Source organism: Falco naumanni, chromosome 4 (assembly GCF_017639655.2).
Source record: "Falco naumanni isolate bFalNau1 chromosome 4, bFalNau1.pat, whole genome shotgun sequence".
In the NCBI taxonomy this organism is placed as follows: Eukaryota; Metazoa; Chordata; class Aves; order Falconiformes; family Falconidae; genus Falco; species Falco naumanni.
The window spans coordinates 92,492,725-92,520,051 of NC_054057.1; the positions used below are offsets into that span (position 1 = coordinate 92,492,725).

Sequence of the window (27,327 nt, forward strand, 5' to 3'; positions counted from 1 at the left end):
ATGACAGGTCACTTGTTTTGCAAGTGTGAGAATGACTTTGAACAGAAAATGGAGTGAAGAGAAACTGAAGCTCTAGTTAATCCTAATACCAGGCAACCTTTTCTTAATGATTTTCAATACTTGCTACAAGAAGGAAAAATAAAATTTCAGGTCTGGACATTGCCAGCAAACCACAGGGAGTCCAAAGGCTTCAGCTCACGATGGGAACTTCAAAAAATATGTCAAAAGCATTAGCAGTTCAGAGGGAGACAAATGACTACCTTTGTATTCAAGCCCATTTGCTAAAGAAAGCATTTAATAATGAGTGGCATCAAGAGCTGGCCTCAGCTCTTCTGTGCTTCTACTAGTGCCTTCACAACACTAAAACACCAAATTCTTTCATAAAGCCGCCACCTCCCAAAATGCTCTTTTAAAAAGGAAAACCACCTTGATTATCATCTTGAGAACATCAGGGTGAGACTATCATTTATTCAGTGGATGCCAGGCTGGGCTTTCAGAGTTCTACTGAAAAATGCTCAAGTACCCAAACTCCCCCCGCAGTAGCCCCCAGCTCTCCTTCAGCTCCCCCAAGGCAGGTGCATTGCCCCCCATCAGTGGGGGCTGACTCCATCCTCGCCCACCAGCCCTGGGGACAGCACAAGAGCACCCCAGGGACGTCGGGGGACACTGCATACACGCCCCTTCCAGCAATTCACCCACCGTACCTGCATATAAAACCTCAAGCATAAACCCTTCATAGAGAAATGAAAAACCTGTGTAACAAGCTGGGTTTTTGCAAAAACTGTGCATCTTTATTCCGGGAATGTTGAAATAGATTGGTTGGATGAGAACTTCTTTTTTTTTCTTGGCAAAGGAAAAAAATGCTATTTTCTGGGACAGCTTGTTGAGAAATCAGGCTTTTTACACTCGTGCAGCCTCCCCCATCTACCCAAACCTCTCAGTCACTGGTGAACAGGGGAGTTTCAAAGGAAAGAAACACAAACTAGCGCCTCCACTAAGAAAAAGTACATTGTAAATTCTGTTTGAGAGCAGCTGACCAGCAAATCTCAATATATTTACTGGCAAGCCAGTCAGCCTGTACATAACGTAGGCTGTGACTAACCTAGTATTATCTCCTGCCTGCTGGGGAAGACAGAAAATGCACAAGCGCTGCCCCGTGCAGAGCGATTGGAAATGCAAGTCCGTAGGAAACCAAGGCAGGCTTTTAGCTTCACAGGTTACAGAATACCTCATTTTGTAAGAAAGGCTCAATTTTTAATTACTTGGAGAGAATTACCTTCCCCGTTATTTTGTGCTGTATGGGAATTATTAAGTTTTTACATAAATCTCAATTGTAGAAATATAAGCCAAAAGTTGGTTAACGAAAACAACCACCCTGTAAGGACACAGCAGTTCAACCGACGATCAAAAAGACCTTTTGCATCATTAATCTGCATGATTTCACAATACTGCCTTTGAAAGAATTAAGAAAAATGAGTATTTCTCAAATGTAAGCATAAAGCATCCTTCAAAAGGTCTATCTATCCCTCCTCCAAAACTAGTTTACTCAGTACCACTGCACAGCAACAAAGACTTACTCAAATTTGAAACTAAATCATTAACCAGAAAGCACTCAGTGGGAAAGCACTTCTTGCCCAATATAAGAGGTTTCATAGCCATCACGTCTGTAGCCTGCCATTTGTTCATTAATTTTCAGATGAGGGATTACGAACATGGACAGTGCCCCTTTGTCTCTCAGCGTGGGCACACTGAGGATATAACGCCGAGTCCCTTATTAGTGGGTGTCCTCCTCACCCCTCACTCAGAGACAGAACTTCTCGTATGACGACAGAAACCACGCAGTGACCTCCAGCCAACGCAAGCTGTCGGGTAACAGGCTAACAAAAAATGTTTATTTCACAGCAGCCTCTTCCCAGTGCTCAGCACACACAAAAACTGCTGCGGTAGCATCCCTGCACCCTCACACCTCGGGCCCTTCCAACAGCCCTTCTCCTACATTTATCAAAGCCCCAGCCCTCATCAGATGCAGAAATCTACTGAGCATCTGTCAGGTGTCTGCATGCTATGCAGCAGATTATAGGAAAGCAACCCTTTGGAAAAAGCATGCCTATTAAACCTGGAAGAGCGATAACAGCATCCAAATTCCTGAATTTAATGAGGCAACATCACCTAGGATTGACTCTTACTAAATGTATATACGGAAATAATTCCCTTGTAATGAACTCATGCGGCAACCGGCTCTGCTCTTTCTGCATGCCAACGACAATAAATTCTGTCCAAATTATTTCAGGCACTGAATAGCTGGTACACCGTGCTCACCATTAGACCTGTACGCAAGGGCAAAACAGTAACTGCACTGAAGGGAAAAAGATGCATTTATATATTTTTATATATATATATATATATATATATATATAAAGCACTTACCACCATATTGATAAACATTCTTTGGAACCACTCTTGACGCACTTAGGCATAACTCTTTTCCCTCTTTTGCCATATTCAGACACGATCAGCGAATTTTTTGGCAGGATATAAAATGCTAAGCTTGGCAGGGAAGTGCTTAGAAGCAAATGACTTTTTTCAAAGGTAGTAGAGAGGAAATATGCAAAGTGATATCTGCAAGAGATACCTGCCCACTTGGTAATCCCACTACTACACAGCCAAGCAAGATGGTGCAGCCAAACAAACAGATTACTAACCACGAGTTGTAAGTGCAACTGAACAACAATCTGCCTTATTGCTACACAGGAATAACTCCTACTGCAACACTTTTTGATCTAGCATGACAGGATGGGTTTTGGGGAAATATGTCAACAGTGCAGCAGAATCTAAAGAAAATCCCTAAGTAATGTGTCACATCTCTGTCAAACCAGATTGAGGCATGCAAGTCATTCTGTGATGAGACATCAGCTTTTAGAAACTGGAGTTGCAATGACTTTCAGTCAATGAGTTTCTAATGGGCAGTCGATTTGGTGAGCCAAGGTATAATTTTGTAAGTCTACTCCGTGGGCACGGGTGGCACGGAAAACAGGAACGCATACAGGCACAGACCGTGCATCCATACCGCATGGTAAAACGACGGAGCAGAAAGCAGCGGTCCTTTCAGGCAAACATTAACTTCTGCAAACATTTTCCCCGTTACTACCCTAAGCACTTGTCATACATGGGAGACATGAGCACTTTGCAAAGCATATGTGGTTTGGGAAGAGAAACGGAGGGCTGATACTAATGAGAGCTGGCATGGCGCCATGGCTCGGGCTGACGAGGAGGGAATTTTGTGAACACTGCCTCTGTCAAGTCGTCACCGGATGGATGCCGTGTGTTTTGTTTGTTCTTTTCTGGAAAAATGTCGGTTCAGTTAATCCAATCCAGGATGGATCAGGGTGTAAGAATCAGTTTTCAGGCTGTCAGAAAATAAAGCAATTTCCATCACTTAAAGACAAAGCTACTGTTGCCTTAAGATAAAATATTGGTAATATTAATAATTTGGTTCACAAATCATACCTCTTTATGCAATCTCTTTTCTTTCCAAAATCTTCCTAGTTACCACAAACTACATTTAGAGAAAATTTTAATTCCAATTCCTAATCTGATCATTACAGTTTTTATTAATTTAGTATTCTACCTGCTAACAAAAAAAAATACAGATTTTTTTTCCCCTATTCTTCTTCTTCAACTGACTCTTTTGGATTTGCCCCATTGACTTCGTTAGGGCCCTTGCACATTAGGAGCATTATTTATGTGAACTGACCTCAGGACTTTTCCAAAATAAATGCCAGTGGTAAATTAATTCTTTAATCCTCTTTATGCCATAGGATTCAAATCTGTACACATAACATTTGCTTATTTAATTTTTGCTATTAATTCTTAATCATTTTCCACTCTCTAGCATCTCCTTATGCTAGTCTCTCAAAGAATGACTTCAGAAAAGGAATTCAATAACCCAATCACTTTCAGAAAATTAATTTATCTTTTCATTTCATGGAGGCTACTGTGTTAGGTTTGGATGGTTTGGGATTTTTTGTTTTGTTTTTTCTTTTTAAAGAATTTCTTTTGTTCGAAAGTACAGAACTGTAGGCACCCTGTTATCAAACCTGCCTCTTAAATAGTAACTGGGAAGCGGCATTGCAGAAAAGGTGAGTATTCTTCATAGTAAAATGAAATACATTCATGTTCAAGTCTATGGGGACAGGACTTGGAAAGAGAATAAACTACTGAAACATACTAAAAAATAGGCTGTACTTTTTCAAGAGGGTGTTATAATTCATGGTTTACCACACCTTTTAAATGCATTTATTATATTTAACATCCGTTTATTATTCCAATACTCTTTACTATCCTGTGTTACAGTGGACATCAGAGAAGAGCACTATGCTACACACTGTCCAAATCTATAACCAATATTGCAAGCAATGCGTTAATTTATTGCATCCATATTTACATATAATGTTGTGGTAAGGCCTCAAGATTGTACACATTTTTTCCCACGTGTAAAAAAAAAACTCACAAAACAAACCATGCACTTTAAGAGCTCGTTTTAGTAACAACTTTCCCTTTCAGAAGTTGGCCCAAATCTAATTTTTATTACTTCATCAAGCCAGAGTGCTGGAAAGGACTTCAAGAAGCCAGCTTGTCTGCTGGCAGGCTCAGCCACAGCTGGATGTCCCTGCCGTGGGACCGCTCCCCCCAGCAGCTGGAGCCCTGGCAGCGCGTGCTGGCTCCGTCACCACGTTGTGTCTCTCCAACGTCCATCCTCACTCATTCAAACCACAGTTCTGGCCTTCCTCCCTATCCACAATTAACATTTACATTTCTACACCTGAGGACTTGCTCCTCCCCCACCAAACACCTCTCTTTTTTAGTATTTCTTTTCTTTAAAGAGTGAACGGTCTCTCAAAGTTTTGTTTTTTACGGCAGATTTTTTCGACTAATTTAAACTAAAATAGTTCTGGATTTTCCCCAGGGTGAAGACTAGCAAAAATACACTGGTTTCTTGTGCACGTATTACAAATCCTTAAGCTGTTTCCCTGGAAGTGCTCCATCTCCCCTGCCCTCCAAAGTCAGCCCAGGATGCCCCTGCCCTTTGCCTTCATCATGAAAAGCCATCGCAGCGTTACCAAGCTATAAGCCTCTACAAATCCCAGTGTACACCAACTTGGGAGACATTTCCCAGCTTAACCCTCCCCACTTCTCAAACCCCACATGTCGGATGCTCAGGCAAAAGAGCAAGGCCTCCCTGTCCCTCTCCGCCCCACCGCTGTCAGACCTGAGATGCTCCAGCTCTGACCCCCATGTCCTAAGCAAGGCTGCTGGAGCGGGACATCCCTGCAGTGCTCCGGCCAGAACAAGGATCAGACACCAGGGCTGCAAAAAAGATCCTGAAAACATAGCTGGGAGGGGAATACAACAGGAGAACACAACCACAGCTGTGGTGCACTTACAGGAGCAGCATTAATGCTGTACGGTTCGCATGGGCTTGGCAAGCCACGCCAAAATACTAATCTTCAAGTCTTCTGGTTCAACTAATGAAGACTAATCTAGCAAGAAGAAATACTCCATATAAATATTAATGAGTTTTTCTAACCCTTCAGTAGTTGAATTAACTGTAATTAATAAAAAAAAAAAAATAAAAAAGGTCATTTGCTAAAGAACCTTTCACTTTTGACGAGAAGACCTCCTATTCCAAACTTGCCTGCAAAGGAGATTTAAAAGATAAAGGGAAATATTAGTCTATTACCTGATAGGGAAAGAATAGCAAATCATGCCTCACATAGGAAAGCCTGGCATATTCAATGACTTTTTTTCCTTACGTCTTCACAAAAAGATGTTTTACAGTGACTAGTCTCAATATAATTAATTTTAACTAGGAGCCTGGAACACAAGCTGAGCAGAGCACTGAAGACTGTGTTAGGTACAGCTGGGTAAGTCATTAAGGGTTAAATTTATTTTGAAATACTTCAGGTATCAGCTGAAGTTCCCTTTAAACTATTAATAATTACTTTTTTAGTACTCTCAGGGAACGGCTGAGGTCCCAGCAGGTAAGCGATGGGCAAACATTGCAGCTATTTTTAGAAAATGGGAAAAAGGAAGCCTACAGTGTCTGGATTTTCAAAATGCTGGAAGACCCAAGACAAATGACTAAACAATGAAATAACAAACACCCAGAGGAATATAAAGTGAGAAGAAACTGCCAAAATGTATTTGTAAAGAACTAATCATGTCAACCCTGTCTTTTTTTTTTTTTTTTTTTAATCAGGATAATTACCTTACCATAAGAAGGAATTAGATATAATGCATTTTGAATACACACATATTCCTCTATCACAGCAAGGTAGGTTTACCAACCTTTTCATTTAGACTAACAATAAACACATTCAAAGAGCAGTTTTCAACTGCCTGCTTCCAGACCGAGGGAACACACCAGTGTTTGCGCTCACCCTCTGCAGGTGTCTGCACTTGGTCCCGTATTTCCATGAGTGACTCAGGTCACACGGAACGCGGAGGATCTGCAAGCCCTCTGGAGGACAGCACTAGCACACCAAATTATCCCAACATGTTGGAAAAAACCCCATTTGAAATCATGAAGGTGATTTAATAAAGAGATATGCAGAGTCTTACCTATTTTGGAAATAATCAAGTGCGAACTTTAAAACTTGTTTATCTGGCAGGCAGCGATACAGAGAGAACACAGTGGTTAGAAAGGATAAAAACTAAACATGAGTCAGCAACACAAGTCTGCTGCCAGAGACAAGTGGTGTTTTGGGAAACATTAACAGATGTTAACCACAGGACACAGGAGGTAATTATTCATATGAGATTTAGAAATCATGACCTAGAAAGAAGGGTATTTGTTTGCTCCATAAAGACAGAGGACTAAAGAGTAGACATAGCAATATTCCAATACATAGCAGGTTTTAAATGAGAATACTACAATTGGTTGTACTTTGTGAGCATGAGTAGTGACTGCTTTAGTTCACAGAAAAGAAAATTAAGGACAGATACTAGGACAAGCTTTCTAAGCTATAGAAAGACTCGATCATTTTGATATGTTATCTCCGAGAAGGCTGCTGGGACCCATCACTGGAAGCTTCTAACAAGACCTTGACAGAACCGTCTCTCCTGGAGGCAGGCTATGTAGTGTGGGCCAGCGGGCTGAGCTGCATGACCCCTGCAGATAGTGTGCCAGATTTGCGTTCTAACACTTCCAGTGTCAAAAGCCAAGAAATAACATCTTATGGAAATGTCATCTCCTCTGGAATAAAATAAGGGCAAAAAAAAATTTCATTTGGCACAAGTGACTACTGCTGCCCAGTACAGCACCAGCTTCTCTTATCATTCTTTAAAAAGTCATATTACATGCTTGCAAGTCAGACAAATATGTACAATTAGCTATCCACACTTGAGAGTCTGCAAAGAACCTGTTCACAAACGTGCCTCTATCCCAGTGCTGCCGGTTTTGTCTTTTCCTGAGAAACACAATCACGTAAAACTGAAATAGCCAAAAGTGACCTTGTTACACTTCTGTTTAACCCTCCTGTATACACTAGTTTCTTAGCATGGTCTACTCTATTATATTTAGGGAAAAGCCATTCAGGAGGAAAAGGCTGGTGTGCAATATACTTCATTCACTGTTATGGCTTGTATTACATATTCTTACTCATTTTTCCTAATTTACTATGCATTTGGTAGTCACATACAGTATTTTGCAGGAAAGTTTATTTCAGCATCAAAACAGAATTTTATATTTCAATTTACTCAAGCAATACAGGAGCTTTGCTGAGGTTGAATTTATTTTAACTTTGTATTTTTATGTGATTTTCTTAACTCATTTATATAAGCCTAGATTATAGTCTATTACCAATCTATTTCCTCTGTGTCTACAAGTATGTAGTAATAGAGCAGATATATTTGAAATAATAGGAATAACAAAAAGTAGTATTATGTACAATTATAGCTAGTAGCACTCAAAATCAGACATTGTTAATAATAAATGACAATTTTATATAAAAGAAATACCATCTGAAAACTGATTTTACACGGCATATTAAAGACTTGATGGCTCAGCAGATGGATAATAGAATAAAAAGCCTTTCATCTCAAGGTCATCAATTCAAATACAATTCAGACTGATAGTAACTGAAAGCCATTTGATGAGAGCTCTAATGAACCTAGTCTCGTTACTAAAAATTTAAGAATAGCCATAGTATTTAGCCCTTTCTCCTGCCTCACAGCAGTCAATACAGAAATCGCTGAGAGTACGGGGCAGCAGATCCAATTCGGCAGGTCAAGCTGTATTCCCCCTGTTACATGCTGCCAGCCCCAGGCTCTCGCTATTTTAGCTGCTTCCTAGCAGGTACCTGTTTGTTCTGTTCCAAAATTCAGCATCCTCAGCACTGTTGTGTCTTTTATTGCTTGGAGGGCTGAAAAACAGAATTGAGCTTTCAGCTCCCTGAGCGACCACTTCTGGTGATGCACCGGCACCACTCTGGTTGTTGGTCTCAGCCCTAACCATTTGGTCCCTAAATGCACTACCTTTATTTGATACCTTACTGTTTTTCTGGTATCTATCAAATAATGTGCCAAAGTCAACCAATGCACTGGGAAAGAGAAGAAACCCTGTGCAGATCAAGGCAACTGCTCAGTTAGCCTCACATTAGCCAGCAAATAAAGCAAACCACACATACTGCATGGCTTTACAAGCAAACTCAAAATCTTCTCAAACAAAACCCCTGGTAGAGCTTCCTTTGTTCCAGTATAATGCCTACCTAATTTACTGTTGGCTGTAGTATAAACGTGATGCAAAGCACTGATAAGAAACCCACTGATATTGTCCTTTTGCTTGCCTTTTCATGCTGAATCAGATTTTTATTATAAAAAAAAATACCAAAAAACCCACAAAAAAAAAACCACCCCCAAAGATGAACATTCAATGGTACCCCAAAAAAAGCATCCCACAATGAATTTTGCTTTCTTATCCTTCATAGGCAAAGCTCAGTGTTTGCACATGCAAACTAACACCTACAAATACCTCTTTGCAGGTATAAACAGGGACACACACAAGCATCAGTGTGACATACAGTAAAGGGACAAGCATTCTCCATAATCCCATTTGGAACCCAAAGATTCCATTTTGAACTGAGGCACCCAGACAACCTCTCCAGGTCCCTTCCAGCCTCAATTATTTTAAAGTTCTAAAAATTAACCACATCACGACTCACATAAATGGCATTTTCAGCAGTACCTGCGTTTAGGGGAGCCATTTTAGTTTTCAGAAGCTACTAATGGATTCACTTTAAGTACCTAGGTTCATTCATTTAGGTACCTAGGTGCCTAAAGATGCAGTTTACAAGCAGCAGGAGCTTACAGTGTCTGGATAATCAATTTCCTTAATGCAGTTTTTCCTCAGTGTAGCACAAGTGCCTAATAATAATTATAAACCTGGCCCTTACCCAGGGGAGACGGCAGAAATCCCAATACTCGCTTTTCCGCTGTGTCTAGAGAGATGCCTCAATACCTACACTTCCACTACTCAGCCCTGTTGATGCCTGTATCTCAGCGCTGAACTTGATCACTTATTCCTAAATCCTGACAATAGCATATTCATAACCCAACACTCCACGGGCTTTTCAGCTACGCTGCTATTTCAGGGGATCTCCCATCGAGTACCTGCGCAGGCACTTGTGGAGCACGGCTGCCTTCCCAGCTCAGCCCTTCAGAGGCAGGCGGGAGGATGCCAGACGGAGCTGCCCTTGGACCTCATCGCTCCCTGTGGAGCGAGGGAACAGCCCCATCGTACCACACCCTCCGGCAGCGGCTCGTCTGTGGCTTTGGGAGGGAGAATCGGCTGGTGATCCACCCAAACATGAGCTCCCCCCAAAAGCTTGGGCTGCATGGAAGCTCTTTACACGATGGAGGCTGCACATGCTTCTGAGCCCCCGTGACCCCGCGGCGTGCGTGCCTCTGGCATGGCTGTGCAGCCTGCAGCACCGCGCTGCTCACCTGACCTTCCCTTGCAAGCCATCAGGATTTAGCCCGCTCTGGTTACCTGAGGTTAAAACTAGAGATTGCTTATTTTTGGCAAAGAGCTACTCCCTGGCTTGCAACACCGAACGGTCCTAATTGCTTCATGTCTGTCCAGAAGACTATCTGTCAAAAGTACAGAAATAGGGATTTAAGTCGATTTTGGAGCGCGGCAAAGTCCCAAATCCATCAGTTAAGGTCATTAGCTCATGTGACACACCTCACTGAAGTCAATTTTCAAGGATAAGCGTGTGACAATCTGACTGGAGGAACTCTCCTGTAATGCATTATTAATTAATTTATTATTACAGTTATTATAATCTTTACGCAGGGCACTGCATCTCAATTTGTTCTCTATCAGCTAATGTTTTTAATGAGCTCTTTCTTCTTCTCGGGATGGGAGCTACCTCAACCAGTTACCTAGCTTTTAAGCAAGTAGAAAATGACATGATGGTACATCCTCTTATAAATACAGCTTCACATATCATGCCCTGAATTTTAAATGAAAACAATTAAGTACTAACTTTTGCATTGCCAAATATCTTTTAAAGGGTAATAGACTCACAAACTCTAAATACAGGAACTTTATCACACAATTAAATGCAATGAAATCTTAATCACAATTCTTCTATCTGACAAAGAGGAGAAAGACATTTAAATACGAAGATCCTGTGCAAATGCAGTTATTCGTGGGGGAGCTGGTGGAGCACACATTAGCTGAAGTCTGAAGCCCCATCTGAATGGCTCTGGGTTCATTCTCTGGTCACGCAGGGCAAAGAGGTCGCAAGGCTGATCCCTGCACTGAGAAACCGGATCAGTTGGAGAGGAAACAGCATATTAACTAGAAAAGTGCGTGTATGTAAAGTTGTGAACCAAAGGGAAGAAAACAGCACATTTCCAAACGCACTGAGAGCCAAGCATCCAGCTGGTTGCAAAGGCTGCATCACTTGGCAACCTTTCTTGCTAAGGGAGAAGGTCAGGGCATTTAAAAGACACACAGAGGTGGCCTTTAGGGACATGGTGGGCTTGGCAGCATCAGTTTTACAGTTACACTTGATGATCCAAAGGGTCTTTTCCAACCTAAATGATTCTATGGCTCTATATAGAAATCTGTTCAAAACTGCACTCAGAACGTTACGCCTACATTTCCAGGATTCCTCCCCTGAAATGGAATAGCTCAGCCCATGGGATACTTTCACAGAGAATGCAGGAGAAGGTTGGTTTTGGATTTTTGGGGGGTTTGGGGGTTGTTTTGTTGTTTTTTGGGGTGGGGGGCGGGTGTTGTTTGTTTTTTTGGGGTTTTTTTTTTTTGGGGGGGGGGGGGGGAACACAACCACAAAACAAACAAACAAAAGAGAAAAGTTTATGCATGTTTTGGTGGTGTGTAAGAAGAAACAAGACAGATTGTCCCTCAAGAAAAGCAGAGTCAATCTTTATTCTCTTTGCTCATGCATACCCAAAAACCAGCCAGTCTTCACATGGTGACCTTTCCAGATGGCTTGTCTTGAAAGAGGGAAAGTTTATAAGCTAACTTACAAACTCACAAGAAAGTAAGCTTTTCAGTTCAGAGCGGCTTCTATGAAGAGATTAATCAAAATATAACAAGATTTTATGGAGATCTAGTTTCCCACAGCATCTGAATTCCAGTGCCTGATTAGTTGGGGTACATCAGAAATTATTAAGTTATTTTCTACTTGAAACAATCACTGGCTTTAAGGAAAAAAAAATCTGTCTGTGGATATGATACAAGATTTTTTTTAAATTACTAGAAAAAATGAAAGCAACGTCCAGACAGATTAAATTTTATCAATAGCTTGTCATTCTGAATTTTACAGACAAAAATATGCAAAATGAAATTCAGCAGCAGATAGATAAGAGCAATGTTCTCAGCCCCACTCTGCAGTAGCCAAAGCCAGTAAAGCAGAATACAGAAAATCCTAATAAATGGTATGTCCAAAGAAAGTTATGGTGCAAATAATTCCCATTATACACAAAGCTTTAGCCTTAGAGCTCCTACTAAAAAAAGCTAATAGGAAATGCATATTGAAATGTCACATATTGGTTGCACAGCCCTTTTCTTCGGCCACAAATGAGAAACAGAATACAAAATTATTGGAAGGGGTTTTGATGAATAGGATTTTAAAAAAAAAAAAAAAAAAAAAACCAAAAGAAAGAAAATAGATAGAAATCCCTTGCCAGTGTGATTATTTCCTCCAAGCACATCTCACTAGAGGAAGGGTCCACAGGCACTAAAACTCCCTGGTAACCAGCTACCCTAGAGAAGCCCAAGACATAAATAACTGCACAGCTCCAAAACCTTTATCCACTGATGAACAGTTGTTGGCAATACCACCACTAAGGCCCTGCTCTTCCACTATTTCTCTTCAGCATGCCCCAGGGGTACTTTAAAGAAAAGCCAGGTCCATCCACCGCTTTGGAACCAGCCCCTCCAGTGCCGGGGGTAAGTCACTATCCCAATGGCCACCACCACCCACTGTTGGAAAGCAGAATGGGAGACTTCCTTTGAAATAATCAGAATAGAATAATTACAGAATCTTCTCCTACAGGCTGAAGGACCAAACAGATTTGAGGTCAATTTTTTGTACATGTTCAATCACAAGCTCCTTCCCAATTAGACGCTCCAACAGGATAAAGTCTAGCTGAGGGCTCTGTTACACATATAATAATGAGTAACTGTTTGCTTAACTTGTAAAAAGAGAAGACAAACAAGTTCCATCTGCCATTAGAGAGCTTTCAGACTTCGAAAGCATGTCTGCATACTTCAAGTAATTAAAATCGTATGGAATTATTCCAGAACACACATACATGCACAAACAAATACACACATTTATGCTTTTATAGAAAGCATATTTAAGATGGAAATGGTATCAAATGGGTCTAAAATGGTTACAATGACTAACTGCTATGATTCAGAAATAAAGGTGAATAAAATTTACATCGAAAACACAAATACTTAATAAAATAAAATTTAAAAAAGGCATTTCTAACCAGCACATGCAGCTGTTTCTTCATCAATGCATGGTCAATTTGCAGTTTTACAGCTGAATTTTTCTCCCCACTTTACCGCATCTAGAGAGAAAGACAAATTTGTGATTTGAGTAATGGTATGTCATATGTTGAATTTGTCTAAAAGGAGCATCGTTATCAGTATAATTCCTTTGTTTTCTTTTAATTCCTCCCCCCGCCCTGCCCCCCGCCCCATATCACTGGGTTTATGTCTGATCTCATTCTCTTTGCCCTCCATTTGACTTGAAAAGGACAGGTTTTTCCGCATTTGAATAACAGAAGCAACATAGCCCCACGGAATAGAAAAATGGGCTGAAGTGAGAAGATCTGATTCTTGTTCTAAATCTGGTTTGTGACCTTGAAAGGAATCATTTCACTGCACCTCTATTTCCCCTCTCTTTCTTTGCCTTTCTTGTCTACTTGGATTACAAGCTTTCTAAAGCCTGTGAAGTGTTTATATAATACCAAACAGGTAAGGTTTGGCTTTCATAGGAATCACTAGATAATACAAAACCAGAAACAATAAATCTTATTGATCACCACTTACATTATTGCTCTCCTATAGTCCACCAATGTGAAACACAATTTCAAAATTATTTTCAATAGTTACTTTCATTTAAAATAAAAAAGGACCATGAAAGAAGTGTATTCAAGAGGAAAGAGGTCCCTTAGCTCTTTTTCTCCAATAAAATTCCCCTCCAGTTTAAACACATGGAACAAGCGTTGCATTTCTGTACCAATCCTCACACCCACGGACACGACACGCCTCTGCAATTGAACCAACCCCGCGATATTCACTCCTGGCTGAGCCAGGTCACACCACAAGCTTTGTTCGCTGCTCAGCATCCTGCTCCGTACCTATGGGATGCTCTGCTATGTGCTGGGAGCTGCAAAGGCAACGGGAAATGCTTTGGTGCTTTAAGACCCCTATTCTTACCCTCCCAGAAGAGAGTAGATACACACAGTGTAAATGCCAGGCCATGTTCCCATGCCACCAAGGAGCAAAAGAAGCACACAATCACTGTTATTTCTTTCTTTTTTTTTTTTTCCTTTGTGGGTCACCTTTAAAAGCCATTTTCTTTCCAGACTCTCTGTATGAATGACAAGATATTCAGTGAGATGTCTTAAGGGAAAAGAAGTGATAAAGAGAAATTCAGCTAACCTATTTTCTTTCTTGTCACTACTTGATAATCTCTTTATATGGTCTTATTTCACCAGTTGCAGACAGACTTATTTCCCCATGGAAAGACCCAATCCTTCTCCCAAAGTGCACATGTGCACAAGCACCATCTTACCCACAGCATTTCAAACTCACATTGTAATGTCTGTCTGCTGTGTTGGTGTTTGTATAGCCAAATTCTGCATATGTGTACATCTATAAGGTGTACACACTTATTGCTACACAGATCTCTACTCTTTCACATAAGTTTCTGTGGGTTTGGGCACACCCAACATTTATACAAACCTCCTCATCAAAAGAAGTATGGAATTTCACTGAAACACAATTCACTAGCACATGTATTTTTAAGTTCAACCCCTCTGTCAATAAATTATGGTTTCCAATGTGAACAGAAAACATTTTTTTAAGTTCTGCAGTGATGGAGGAACCTCAATTCTACTTTCAGCTGCACCTTAATCCTTCTTGACTTCTATTCAGGTATTAGCTTAGAAATGTTTACTTTCCTGCTGGCAACACACTCAGCCTTTTATAGCGTCTTTACCTTCAATTCCTAATGCCAAATGCAAATTGCCTGATCTACAGCTCGTGCCATCTGGGTACAACCCAACAAAGCTGTGGCACCCTGGTCCAAGGCTTGCAAGACATGCCTCAGCGAGAAAGCACAGCAAACCCAGACCCAGTCCCACACACGATCACCAGGGCTTGCAAAGCAGTGCCATGAACGAGTGTAAAACAGAGGCCGTTTTCAGGATTTCAGGACTGGATTTAGGGGAGTGCAAGACCAGAGATGCTGCTATTACATCAGGTCCAGACTTCCTGCCATTGCACTTCCTCCAGCCATCTCTATATTAAGCCAATTCACTTGTAATTGATTAGGACATCTACTCCAAAGAAAAACACCCCACTTTTTATTTAGAAACATGAAAAAAGAGGAAATTCACACTATTCTAATCAGAGACTCTGAGGGAGGAGGGAGTTATGATTTGTATGTCCCCCTCCCCCTATTTTTTAATCTAAATAAAAAAATCACAGCAGAGAATAGTAACTCAAATGCTTTATAGCTGCATTCTTTTTAATCAGCTGTCTCCTATCTTTACCAGCTGTTTGTCTGCTTCTCCCATTTATGCTGTGCATCTTGGTCTTATCGATCTAGTAAGCTTTAAATTACAGCTATCCATGAAGAAACAATAAAAAAAAAAGAAAAAGCAGAGGCAAACCATAACGGGAAAGAACAGACCTGATAAAGGATTTCTGAAGGGCTACCCACTTTTGCTAAAAGCAAATCTTAATAGAATTTCCTGGAGGGAAGGTCTGTAGGACTGAAGTTATCAGTGTACTGTACAGACAGAGGAAGGGTAAACAGAGCTCACAGATTGAAGGAAAAGATTTATATCAAAAACAGTTCCTGTGAGAAGTATAGGAAAGCTTGGCAAAACCCCCACAAGACACATTATTAGTAACCTAGTCTGTATCACTGGGTGTTTTTATTGGGTTTATTAGAGGCAGCCAATTTATAGCAGTTCTTGTTGTTTCAGGCGGAGTATAAACCTTCAGTAAGAATCCACCACTCTCCAAAACCACTAGAAATGTTTAACATTAAACAGGCAGAGCAGGAGCAGAGCTGATTTCGGTGCTCAGGTATGCCTACTGCGGCTTCAGCTCAGAGAGGGCCAAAAGGTACAGCTTTAGGCTCTCACCAGTGAGCCACCAGGACTGTCCTACTGAAGGAGCTAAGCTGACCATTAATCTCCACAATCCTCCTCCACCCCAAACCCAATATTCCATGCGGTGATACCGCAGTTCCCCAGGGAAGGTGATCTGAGCTCCTGGCAATGTGCATCCCCTGGTGAAGGTTATCTATCACTTTTGCCCAAGTCCCTTCGGTAACGTGAAGGAAGTACTATGCCTCGGTGGTCTGTGCCCCAGGTGTTCCCCATCACCTGGGGTGATGCTGGCACCAGGAAAGCACCATCATTCCTCCTGCGTAACAGCTACGCAACAGACACAGACAGCTCTTGCTCCCCTTGCTCAGATGAAGGGCTCTCCGTTCGAACCAAGCTACTAAACTTTAGAAATGAACCATGAGGCTTATTTGACAGAGGGGCAAGGAGACGATCTGCGGCACTCTGGGCTGTGTGCCATTACTGCTGCCGTTATCCACTTGGCCATTTCCAGGCTGCAGAAAATTTGCACCTGCAAAAAAAATCTCTAGAAAGATTGCATCTAGCACTGCACTGGAAGAAGAAGAATTACTGGAACAGTGTATGTCTTGCCGAGAAAGCCTGTCTCCCAGTTAACATTGAAAACTTAACCTGCTGTTTGGTTCTTCATGCCTTGCATACTGCAAGGGAAAAAATGTGCAGCCTTACAAATTGGGATTTATGACTACTATCCCAGAGACCTCACAGCCAGAATCAAATTGGTCAGGTGCCCTGGTCTCATGAATCTGTTGGGATTTGTAAAGATGAAAAATAAAAACAGAATCTTTTCCCTCTGCGGGTATGGGCAAAGCGTCTGCATGCCTGGATTCCTAGAAGACGACAATGTTTTATCATTACAAGTGCAAGTACAGTCACTTGGTCTTTCAATTTTCCAAAAGGTTAGAGGGAGCTGACAGATTTCTAAGTGAGGGAATGCAGTTCACACTTTTATTCAGTCAGCTGGTCGTTCATCGGATTTGATGCTGTATTTGAGCAGAGTTAGGCGCGGTGCAGAGAAGGGGAGAAGCACCAGGGCACAAAGATGGCTTTAAGACACATCTCTGATCCCCATGCCAAGCTACCCGGGAGCTGCTTGGTCTCTGAACAGAACCTGGAGCAAATGCCGCAGCCAGGATTAGGGCTGGCATCACCCGCTGCCTCTGGCAATGCCACAGATGGCCCGGGTGGCTTCCCGGGCTTCTCCATCCACTGACTGCGGAGGAAGAGCAGACTGGAGCAGGGACGAGTGGTCCCTGCTGCAATGTGACCTTCACGTCTATCCAACCATCTCTCTCTGAAAGCTACGTGAACTGATAAGCACAAGCCTCCAAGTCAGGCTTAGGTAACGTTCTGAAAATGAGAAACTAAATATTTAAACATTACTTGAACTGTGCCTGCTGCAGATCCCCACAACGCTAAGGGAAAAAATGAACAGATCTGGCCCAGAGGGCTTGACCAAGCAGAAGGGGGTCGGAGGAGGGGAGTGCTGCCCGGGACGAAGCTGTGATGCTGCTTTGGCCACTGTCCCACAGCAGAGCCAGGCGGCTCCCGCAGCACCGTGCTCTGCACGTCCAGGCTTCTGAGACCCAGCTCTGCCTTGCAGCACGGACCATGACGGTTTATCCTATTGCACAGAGCATCGTGTGACACGTGGGTGGCAAAGGGATGAAAGGACCCCAAATCCCAGCACGCCGGCCTGGGCAGTGTTCCCATCAGCTCCAGCACCATTGCGAATTAAGGATAAGCTTCACTTGTCTTCACTTGTGCGTATTAATAGCAGAAGGTTATTCTAGGAGGAAGTTTTCTCAAACAATAAAAAGATGCATTAATCAGCTTAGAAAATAGCACAGGGTGAAATGGATAAACTGTAGCCACAGCAGAAAGGTTGCTTATGGATCCCACCTAAGTGCAAATGTGCTAAGGGGAGTATTTGCAATGACATCCTCAAACTAATACCAAGTAATATTAATAGGAGTTGGGGGGGGGGGGGGGAAGGAAGAGATAAAAGCAGTTCTTAGTTATTAAAAAAATAAACATTTTTAGATGTCATTTTACCCCTGTGCATTATGAATACAACCCAACAAAGATGCAGTGCTGTTGAGAAAAGTCAGTACAACAGTTTTTCTACTTCTTAAACAATACGATTATTTTCATTTTAGATGGAGTAGGAAAGTATTAATTTAACAGGCATAAAATTAGGACATCCAGTTTAGCAGACATGCTTTGCCACTACTTCAGTTTTACCATCAGACCATTGGGGGTGGGGGGGAAGTGTTTTGGATCCGTCTCACATTTAGAAGAAGATGGCTCATCATTACTGCAAGCATGATGTTGCAAATTGCTCAAATATCTGTTTATCTTTTACTGAAAGGACTATCAGAACATGAAGAGAGCCTTGAAATACTAATCACAGCTGCCTAAGACCATCACTTGATGTCAGCCAACAATTCCTGTGATTTACTGTACCAAAAAAAGAAGAGGCGCCACGAACAAGTTTTTGTAAATCAAGTAGATGGGGCCAGATTCTGGTCCACGATTACTCAGGCATAAGGAATGCTGTAGTACTCTGCCAGTACATAATTCAAGCCTGCAGTGAACTTTGCAATATGGATGTATGGCATTAAAAGCTGTTACACCAGTTATCAGAAGAAAATCACCTTGGCTTTAACACATATACAAAGGCTAATGCAAACACATGCACTCAGGCTCGCTCCCTAAGGTTTGTCACCATCCAGGCACAGCACAGAGATTTTTCCCTAAGGAAAACGTTGAGGTCTGTGCAAAAGCACTCAGGTCTCACGGGCAGCATGGGCATACGATCATGGAAGGTAAATGTTCAGCAGTTAAACCCCATGCCATGACACACATGCACGCATTGAGTTTAAATTTACAGTGAACACCAGGTGTTATTGTCCCTTAAGGGAAACTGTGACTGGTAGAGAATCACGTCTGTCAATATTTCCCTCCTGGGTCAATAAATCCTGATAGTCAATAAAAGTCAGCGAACAAAACCGACACCACCACAGGAGCCCACGCGTACCTTGGGGTAAAATTTGGCACACTTAGTAGCTGCTGATTAGTTAGAATGATTCTGCATTTAAGGTCCCCACGGCATAGAGCACACTTGCACTTGATTTTAATAACCTAACGTGCAGCGCAGCTCTGCATTACAACCTTTCCCCAAGCTCTTCCACATGGAGCATGTGCAAACTGAATGGCACGTGGGCTGAGAAAAGGGTTTCTCCTGCACTGGAAAGGCAGCAGCATCAGTATCTACAGGGCAGCTGAAAAATATCCACCAGTCTTCACGAGACCCATGCAACCCTACCACAGTACTGCGGTTTCAGGAAAGAACACCGCCAGAAAAGTTGGTGCTGGGCTCTCCAGATACAAATTAGATTTCAACTATTCACACCCTTGTGGCAAAACACACAGCCATTCTCAGATATTCTGGAGCAAATCTTCAAGCAGAGTGAATCAGCGTGGGTTTTTTGAAGTTATTTTTATTTACACCACCTGACAAACTACTTCCCTGATGTTTCCTTGTTACAAATTTTATGCAGACAGTATATGAGTTTAACTGAGGATGCTTTTTTCTACTCTACGACACAAAAGTCAATCATACACAAACTGCAATGATACATGAACTCTGAAAGATCTGAAGGAGCTAACCCATGACACCAAGTGCAAATAACGTAGAAAGGTTTTTCACACTATTTTTAAAACAATCAATTTTGCTGCTGCCCTGTTTGCAACAGATTTAAGTACAGCTTTAACAAAGAAATACTTTTTTTTCTGTTCTGAAGATTAAACTGTAATTTTCTGGGTTTATTTTCCTGGAAATGCCTTTTAAATGCACTTGAAAAATGTCAAACACTGAAATTGGAAACTTACCCTTACAATATGCCATTCTATGTGCAGATTGCTAATGATCATGCAAACTAACATGTAACTTCTTTGCCTTCTAAAATTATAAAACAAGCAAACATAAAAGATTTCTAAACCCAACTGGCAAATGATTTACAGACTAAAAATTTTTCTAGAGATTGATTTATAAAAGTTAATGACTTTCAAACAGCAGGGAAAAAAAATCAACTCAATAGACTGAAATTGTTCATTATAACTCATTTGTTCAATTCTAATCTTGATTTTGCCATCAGCTCTCTGCTTGCTTATAAGATGGTCAAGCCATGCAAACAAAGTGATATTTGTTCACATAACAATATGTAACCCTTATATAGCACTTTTCATCATCAAATCTCAAAGCATCCTGCAAAGAAGGAGAGCTTTGTTATCCTCAATTCAGATAGGGAAATTGCAGCAGTGGGATAATTGCAGAACCAGAAATAACACTTCCGAGTCCCAGACTAATGGCCTAAGTAACAGCACAGGGCATTTTATTAAAGCAGAAGACGACTAAGGTCAAGACGGGCGATTTCAGTATCGCAACTTTTGAACTGCTGAAAGTGCAATGACAAAAATGCAACTGAACAAATACATTAATTCAGTGAGTGCTTCACATTGGCACTTAAGACCTGAAGCATGCTATTATCTCCTGTCCCCAGATATGCATAAAGACTTTATACCAACAACCCCACATCAAGAAAAGTTATGAAGCATATGCTGAAGTTATTACAGTACCCCAAATGTTTTGAGTCCAATAGGTTTTCAGGACTCCTTTTTTTGTCTATCAGAAAAACAAAACAAAACATGTTTCTGCTGGAAAAGAAACTGTATAGGATTAAAAGCTGTTAAAACGTATGCTCAAAAAATCAGAATTTTCCTCAGAAGAGACTAATGAGTCAAAATTATTTCTCAAGGCTTTTCACATGGAGCTGCACTGTAAACAGTTGGGTCAGACTCAAAGAGGCCATCAAGGAGGACCCTGCGGTGGGTGTTTGCTGCCCACCACCCAGACAAGAACTGGAAGCAGATAAAGCTTTATTCAGCCCTCATAACCAAAGGCCCTGGTCATCCTGGTACCCCCTTAGCACCCTGATGTCCACTAAGATGGCAACTGGTGGTGCACAAGCAACCGAGATTTCATGAGAGCATCAAAGACAATATTGATGCTGAACTCCAGGGGAGCAGTTTGGCTTGCTCAGGGAACTAATAGATGCGATGCCACGGATGACTGCCCTGGGGTGCAGAAGGGAACAGGGGAGCTCCTTGATCTTCAAGAAGAACCTCCTCAAAGCATGAGAGCAATCCACCCTGATGAGTGGGAAGTGGAGCAGACGTGGCAGAAGGTGGATTTGGCTGAATGTGGAAACTCTGACTGAGCTCAAACACAAAAAGAAAGCGAACAGAAGGTGGAAGTGGAGACGGGCTACCCAGGAGGACTATACAAACCTTGCCCAGACTGCAGGGACAAAGTTAGGAAAGCCAAAGCCCAGGTGGAGTTGCAACTGGCAAGGGATGGTATGGCCAACGAGAAAGGCTTCACCCATAGGTACGCCTGCAGCAAAAGACCAAGGGAAACGTGAGTTTCTCCTGAATATGCCAACAAAACTACTGAGAAAGGGTAAAAAGGAGGAGGCATTCAGTGACTTTTTCTGGCTCAGTCTTTACTGGCAAGGCCTACTCTCAGCCTGCCCAGGTCCATGTTCCTAATGCCTTTGTCTGGTGGAGGGAAGTCCTATCTATGGCAGAGGAAGATTTTGTTAGGGACCACTTAATCAAACCGGACCCACACAGGTCTATGAATGCCCAGGAAGCAGGCTGACATCATTTTGAGGCTGCTCTTTGTGCCTTTGAAATATTGTGGCAACTGGGGAATCCTTCTGATGGCTGGAAAAGGCAACTGTCATGGCCACCCTCCAGAAGGGTAAGGAGGAACAAATCTTCCTGAAGGCAGCCAGTTTAACCATTTAATGTCTTGTTAACAAACAAAAACAGTGAAAGGGAATGCAGTCACGGGAGGTTTCCAGATGACACCGGAGCTGGGGAGCAGCCGATGTGCTAGAGGGGGACTGCCACGCCACAGCACCCCAGCAGGCTGGGGAAGGGAGCTGACCAAAAGCTTGTGACGTTCAGCCAACGCAGGCATGAAGTTCTGGGAATGGAAACCCACCGTGCGGAAAGCAGCTCGGGGGAGGCAGCCCGGGGGTTGAACAGGGATCGGCAGCGGCAGTGATGAACGCCAGCCACACGCTGGGTTGCATTCGCAGGAGCACAGCCAGCGTGTCAAGGAAAGCAATTATTACTCTCTATTCAGCACTTGTGAGGCTGCCTCTGGAACAGAGCGTCCAGTTTTGGTTTCCCTGTTCCAAAACAGACACTGAAAAACTGGCAGAAATTCAGCAGAGAGGACCAAGATGATGAAGGGGCTGCAGCATGTAACTTGGGAGAAGAAGCTGGGAGAACTGTTTGCCTAGCCTGAAGAAGAGAAGGCCAATTACCGTTTTCAACTGGACAAAGCCCTGAGCAACCTCATCTAACATCAAAGTCATGTCTACATTCAGCAGGAGGTTGGACCAGATGACCTCCAAAGGTCCCTTCCAGCTTAAATTATTCTACAATTTTAATGGTGCCTACTTCACTTGTATTTATCATAGGGCATTCACTTGAAAAGTATCATTTGGAAATAATTATTCTGACTTTGTGCAACATTTTTAAATGCAATAAAAAATTCCATGCATATTTGAGAAGTATCCAACTGCAGGTGAAGAATATCATGGGCTAAAAGCCAGTCAGCTGGAGCCAATTAAAGCACAATCAGCCTCCCATGACACCAAAATGCCTAATTGAACTTCCACCCTCTGCACAAGATGGAGATTTTCACCTCCTCCACAGAAGCCCAAAATGAGGAGTTCACTGCTCTGTGTCTCAGTAAACCAAGATCATCAACGAAACGTAACGATGAAAACAGGAGATGCCTGCATTGATTAAAATAATGGTATTCCATCCCCTAAGAAGAAAGAATGCTTCCCTTGTAAAAAAGATGACCTCGGATGTTTTGTCACAGACACACGTTTTTACCCTCCTGGCAAATGGAGAATGTGAGCAGGAGAAAGTGACACACATGCATATTTAGAATCAAACTTCAAAGCAAGCGGTTCATTAGTATAACTTGAGAAAAACTAAGGCACGTTTGCATGAACAGCTACGGTCTAATAAAACCTGAGCTTGGTTTTAAAAAGAAAAGAAAAATGAAAATGTGTGTCAACTGAAATGTATAAACTTACAATGAAAATCAATTGGCATGTATAGATACTGAATAATGCACTCATTACTATTCATTCTCATTACTGTTCATTTTGCAACTGTCACAAAAAATATGGTGACTGACTGACAGCTTTTAAAATATTTTTATGCCTGGAGAACCAAAATAGCTGAAAGATCTGGAATTTTGATTTCAAAAAAACTGGACAAACTGCCAACAGTATAGTAATCTAATCTTCTTTTAATCCCTTCCCCCCTTTAAAAAAACCCAAACGTTCAAATCTCCCAGTGTTTTGAGTTCATTTGAGTAATCCTTTTGCTCTTTTTTTTTTTTTTTTTTTTTTGGGGGGGGGGGGAGGGAGGGGAGCGGATTGGAGGGTGCATGGTAGAAACCATGTTTCACTTCTATTTGGCTTTCCTAAGCTGTGAAAATACCTGTATCTCACAATCAGTACAAGCAACATTTTCCCCTAATTAGTCCATAAAAATGCTAATTTTTCTAATGAATCAGATTGAAATATCACAGGAGTAGGTAATAGCGCAAATACAGAGTTTGCTTATGGGGTAGGCTTTTGGATTCATTCCGCTAATCACTACCACAGCACTGGGCAACTTACAAAGCCAATATTATAAAGAGGTTAGAGAGGCGAAACATGCTCATCTTAATTTTTGTGCAAAAGACAATTACATGCATATACGTTCACAGCATTCATTTCTATATGTGAAGAAAACCAGACCCCCAGTATTTACAGCCCAGCTCCTCAGCTGCAGCGAGCCCTTCCATCCCCATTACAAGCAGAGGTCCTCTGCCTGTTTACTCAAGCTGAGGATGTGACCATAAATCTTTATTCTGCCCAATTTCACTGTTAATATAATCCATTTCTGAAACCGATAAAATAAGACTTTCTTTTTTCATGGACCAGCAGCTAATAACGTCGCCGGTTTGAATTGTACAAGCGAGAGACTGAAATCATTGTCTGTCTGCCCCACAGCATCTTTCTCTATTTTTTCCCTGCACTTACGCTTTTGCTCCTGCCTTCTGTGCAGGCACATACTAAGGCACTTGTATCCCAGCCGCAGATCTAGGAAGGAGCGGTCTTTTTTCAAGTCAAAAATCTAGTAGAATCAATGAGCTCTTAGAGGAAATCTCTTAGGGCTTGACCTTCAGGGTGGCCTTTTACTCTTTAAACCCCATGTAAAACAGTGATTCTGCCAGTCAATCCCTAGTAAAAGATTTAAAGAAAGGGACTGTTGCCTATTGGTGGCCCCAGAAATCTAAGCAGGAATTAAGCAGCTTGAAGAAGCCTTTAAATTCAACTTCTTATTCTCCCAGAGCTCTCCATATATTCTTTATGGCCCTGTGTTCCCTTACCCCTTTGATCATTTTATATTGAAGTAGTCTCTTGTTTAATACGTAGCAAAGACGACTGCATGATAACATCAAAACAGAAGAGAACATAAAGAACATGAAAGAATATGAAGTCAATAGCTTCGCCAACGACAATACATAAACAGGCCTAGTTAAAAGCCACGGCATCACAGTGCCGTCTTTATGCTCCCACAAAGCTGCATGCAGCGTTAAGACCAACTACAAACTGAAACTAATGATTAAAACTACATTGGCCTTGCCTTCCTCTGCTTTAATTGCCATCCGCTTTGCTCAAAGGGTACAGATCCGCGAAGGCAGTGCCCACCTCCGTGCCTCGCCCCCGATGCCCACCGCACCAGCTGGTCTGACCATCCTTGTCAGAAATCAGGGTTTCCAAGCCAGGGTCTTCTCAACATGTGGAAGCTGCACATGTCCATAAAACATGGTCCTTCACCCTTGCAACATCATCCTTACAACAGAGCTCCAACCATGCTCCAACCGGTTCCAGAGGTATTTTTGACAAGACGTAAAAATGGAGAAGAGTTTTCATCAAAATCTCTCTCATGTTCTTTTAAGAGCATCAACCCAACCCAATAAAAAAAGAAACAAAACCTAGTAACACAAGATTTTGTCTTCCCGATCCCCAACATCTTCCTAGTTTAGCGTTTACACACAACTACATGTTAACTTGTGGAGGCCAGACAGACGGAAAAGTTGACGTCTGTCTAGAACTCCTCACACTTGGTGTTCATACCGTACTTCTTGGCTGCCTACACTTATGCTAATCTGTTAAAATCACTTTACCCACTTGGAAGACAATGTATCACTTGTACTCAGTTCTATTATTCATCAGACAACCAAACGGCAGCTCCATGACTGACTGCTAATTATCCTTTCCCACTGGATGTCAGAGACAGTTGCATTTCCAGCAGCAATTTATTCTTCTTCCCATGGAGCCACGAGGTGGATGCTAAGGCCTATTGAAGTCAGTGACAAAAGCCCCATTGACTTCAATTGTGTCGGGAATTCATCTTCTAATGGAAAGAGACCCGCTTAAGTGTTATTTAGTGTATGATGTCAACACTGAGATAACAACTGAGACGAGCACAACATATACATCACCAGTGGTGCCAGGATCGGACGCAGCACTCAAAGGCTCTGTGTGCCATCTAACCCCCGTCACAGGACCAGGCAGGATGGTGGCACATTCACATTCCAGGTGCCTCCCAACAGAGACCAGCCTCATGGCTGGTCAAGCCCCCTGCACACGACATGGTCTGTAATACCTGGGGACAGCAGGACTTGGCCAGTGTGGTGGAGACATCTCATTTGCTTGGTGGGCTGGATCCATACCGCAGCCTGCAGGCTAGCTTCTTCATACCTAGTGTCTAACAGGGAGATACGAACGCTATCTAGAAACAGCTCTAGAACACCACTTTGGAAATATTTTGAAATAGCTCTAGAACAGTTTGGAATGCTATGACATTATAAATTCACTGCATACGCCACATCTTAACTTCTTTAATAGAAGCAAGAGCTAAAAAGACATCAAACAAGAAGGCAAAGGAATCACACATTTCACTGACCTCCCTTCTATTTCCCCTCCCAGACATGGTGGCAAGAAGGATGGCAGCATTGTCCAAAACATTCCCTTCTTACAGGGAAAGTCATAGCTTCTCCCTGGAGAACGTTTCACGTATGTAAATGAGAAACGAATGACAAAATTTGACGAGACAATCCTTGACAAACACACTTTCTGAGGTTTTAACGAAGGTTTTGCTGCTTTGGTCCGTCCTGTCCCCATTCTCTTCCCCACACTCCACCCCCCAAATAAGCTTTTTCCTGACTCATCCCTTGTTTCAGCTAGTACTACTGCCTTACCCTCCCCCACTGACATTAACCAAAGCGCTTCACTTTTGCATACTTTCACTTTCATCTGAAGGACCCCCTTTGCCTGAACTCCCAACCGGAACAATGGGGATCTGCTCCTCCTCCCCTCCACAGCCCTCTCTCCCTCCTCCACCCAGCTCTTCAACCTACAGAAAAGCAGATGCTCCAAGAACCCATCAGCACACCGAGACAACAGGTACCCCAGCACCCACCAGCCACAGTCTCAGGGCAGGTCGTTCTGTTCCTTCATTTCTGCACAACCTCTTGGAACCCTCAGACTGCCTGTCTCTGGAATCCCATGTTTCTTCCAGATGACACCCAGCCTGTGCTCACTCCCTGCCTCCTATATTGCTTCCAGACCATGCAGAAAGCTCTTTCATCTGCTCATATAACTCCCGTGGTTTACAGTAGCTGACGACACAGTCACCAGTTCCTCCAGCCAACGTGTTGATCGCAAGCCAATCTTCAGCAGAGGTGTTTGCATTTTGCGATGGTCTTCGTAGAGCAAAGCCATTCCTTGAGATAAAAGTTTCAGGAGTCTGCAGGAACACAGCCAGGTCCAGGGGCGAGGAATCAGAAGTCCATCACCTTTCCCCTACCTGCACGAGCCTGAGCAGGTAACGGAAGGATGGTCATCTCCCCAGCACAGCAGCGACGCCGAGTCAAGCTGGAAGGCAGCTTTCAGCAGTTGGTTGAGACCAACAGTTGTTGCAGCAGCCATCCTGCCCAAACCAAGCCGGAGAATACTCTGCGTAACATCCCTCTCATGCAGCTAAACAACAGGTAGTAAAACAGCCCTTGGCGTGCAAATTGTCTCAAGAGCTTCAATTGAAAAAGGAATCCACCAAATACATTTAAAATCCTGCTCAAGCCCAACTCTCAGCACAGCCTGTGAGATTTTATCCAAATATATTTTTCCACTGACTGCAACTTGCTGGCCCTTTGTTCTGTGTCAGGCTCACCGCTGCTGCGGC

At 42.4% G+C, this 27,327-nt stretch overlaps 1 protein-coding gene across 7 annotated transcripts in view; it reads right to left on the reverse strand.

Moving 5' to 3' along the window:
* CHL1 (cell adhesion molecule L1 like) overlaps positions 1-27,327 on the reverse strand; it is a 135,360-nt gene that overhangs the window by 90,000 nt on the left and 18,033 nt on the right. For 6 of the 7 annotated variants that reach the window (XM_040592604.1, XM_040592605.1, XM_040592601.1 and 3 more), the window contains exon 2: positions 13,033-13,113. The exons of the other annotated variant lie outside the window; for it this stretch is intronic. The gene's annotated coding sequence lies outside the window, so the exon portion shown is untranslated. The remainder of the gene's footprint in view (positions 1-13,032; positions 13,114-27,327) is intronic. 7 annotated transcript variants of the gene reach the window in all.